Raw genomic sequence first — 2,813 nt, forward strand, 5'->3', positions numbered from 1 at the left:
GACGCATCTCAAAAGTACTTGGTCTTTCCTTCTCTTGTACAGGACATCCCCGTCCAAGACATAGTCGCAAGCTAACCTTCTCAAAGTTTATTTTTCATTTTCATTGGCCTGTTCAGGGTATTTACGATCTCTCACATATCGTAATATATCTTGATACCAAGGGTTATCGTCCTTTTCTTCCTTCTCAATGTTATAACAATGAGCCGGAGCCTCGTAGACACTCATTTGAATTGGTCTCATTTCTTTCTCTTTATTCGCCTTAATCATTGAGGCCAAAGTTGCTAAAGCATCTGCCATCTGATTTTCGTCTCGTGGGAGATAATTGAAAGTGATGTCATCGAACTCCTTAAGTAACCCTAAAACTATCTTTCGATAATTGATCAATTTAGGGTCCCTTGTCTCCCATTCACCTCTAAGCTGATAAATTACCAACGCAGAATCTCCATATACTTCTAGGGTTTTTATATCTCGCTCTATAGCTGCTTGAAGTCCCATGATGCATGTTTCATACTCAGCCATATTATTCTTGCAATCAAAGTCCAACTTGCACGTGAACGGGTAATGATCACCATTCGGGGATACCAAGACTGTCCCAATTCCATTTTCGACTACATTAGAAGCCCTATCAAAATTTAGCCTCCAAGGAGAATCTTCTGTCGTTGCTATACATATTAACTCCTCATTTGGAAAATCAAAGTTCAATGGCTCATAATCCTCTAGAGCCCTACTGGCCAAGAAGTCTGCTACCGCACTTCCTTTTATAGCCTTTTGACTTATGTAGACTATATCAAACTCTGAAAGCAAAATTTGCCATCTCGCCATTCTCCTATTTAGAGTCATTGACTCCATCATGCATTTCAATGGATCAAGTTTTGAGATGAGCCAAGTGGTATGGTATAGCATGTACTTCTTAATCTCTGAGTTGTCCAAATCAGCGCACAACACAACTTTTCAATTGGTGGATATCTCATTTCACAGTCAGTGAATTTCTTACTGAGATAATAAATTGCCTTCTCCTTTTTCACTGATTCGTCATGCTGACCAAGCACATATCCCATAGAATTACTGAACACTGACAAGTATAATATTAACGGTTTATCTGGGCTAGGTGGAGATAATACCGGAGCATTCAAAAAATACTGCTTAACCTTTTGAAAAGTGTTTTAGCACTCCTCATCCCAAGTACCTTGATTGTGCTTTCTGAGGAGGCGAAAGATAGGATCACATTTCTCAGTTAATTGTGAAATAAACCGAGCGATGTAATTCAACCTTCCTAGGAATCCTCGAACTTCTTTTTGAGTTTGTGGTGGAGGCAATTCTCGTATTGCTCTGACTTTGTCTGAATCAACTTTTATTCCCTTTTCACTGACTACGAAACCTAATAGCTTTCCCGATCTAGCTCCAAAGGTGCACTTTACCGAATTGAGCCTCAACCGAAACTTTCTCAACCTCAAGAATAGTCTTCTCAAAACTTCAATATGCTCTTTCTTTGTTCGGGACTTAGCAATCATGTCATCAACATATACTTCAATGTCCCTATACATCATGTCGTGAAACAAGTTCACCATGGCCCGCTGGTAGGTTGCCCCTGCGTTCTTCAATCCAAACGGTATTACTTTGTAGCAAAAAGTGCCCCACAAGGTTATGAAGGTAGTTTTATCCATGTCCTCTGGATGCATCTTTATTTGATTGTACCCCGAGAAACCATCCATAAAGGAAAACAATGAATGTCCCGCCGTGTTGTCTACCAAAGTGTCAATGTGCGGCAAAGGAAAGTTGTCTTTTGGGCTAGCTTTATTCAGATCCCTGTAATCAACACACATTTGTACCTTCCCGTCCTTCTTAGGGATCGGCACAATATTAGCTACCCATTCGAAGTACTTGACCTCTTGTAAGAATCCTGCATCGAACTGCTTCTTAACCTCATATTTTATTTTTAGAATAATGTCTGGCCGCATTCTCCACAACTTTTGTTGGACTGGTTTGCAATCTTGTCTTATCGGAAGACAATGTACTACAATGTCGGTACTCAATCCGGGCATATCCTGATATGCCCATGCGAAGATATCCTTAAACTCCCGAAGCAATTCAACCAGACTATGCCTTGTGTCCTCGGTGATCAGTGTTCCAATTTTCAACTCCTTCCCTTCCTCTAGGGCTACATTTTCTATTGCCTCTTTCTTATGCGGCATAATTCATTTTTCCTCCTGTTTTACCATTCTTAACAGATCAGGAGACACATCACAATCTTGAACATCTTCGAAATCCTGAGATTCCTCTAAACACATGTCTTGCTCGCAAGAGAAATCAGGAGTTGTAGTATCAGTGTTCATATCATTGATATCTAGGGACCTGTGGGGGTATGAAAGAATGTACAAAGAATGAATGAATCTAAGAATGATTGTTTATGTGCTATGAATGAAAGAATGAGAATTGCAAAAGTTTAACGAAATATTGATTGATAAAAAGAAACCATATTCGTCCAAAAAGTTATATTTTATTAAAATAATAATAGATGATAATAAGTCTTTTCAAAAACGTAATCTTACTACTCCTAGGCCCTAGAGTAACAGACATGTTTCAAGAATTAATCTGAAAAATTCCTAAAGACTACAGGAAGGTCCTCCGCAGTCCAATTGTTCAGAGAGCTCCCCAGTTCATAAGGGCGAATGCCCTCGAGGCTTCCTTGCTCCAATACCTCATTGTGTACAACATTAATTTGATGACTTTCTTCTACCAGTAACCCTCTTGACTTAAAGGATTTGGATATAGGTGGGAATGTCATCAGTTTCCACTCCACTTCTCCTCCGTTC

Source organism: Gossypium hirsutum, chromosome A08 (assembly GCF_007990345.1).
Source record: "Gossypium hirsutum isolate 1008001.06 chromosome A08, Gossypium_hirsutum_v2.1, whole genome shotgun sequence".
In the NCBI taxonomy this organism is placed as follows: domain Eukaryota; kingdom Viridiplantae; phylum Streptophyta; class Magnoliopsida; order Malvales; family Malvaceae; genus Gossypium; species Gossypium hirsutum.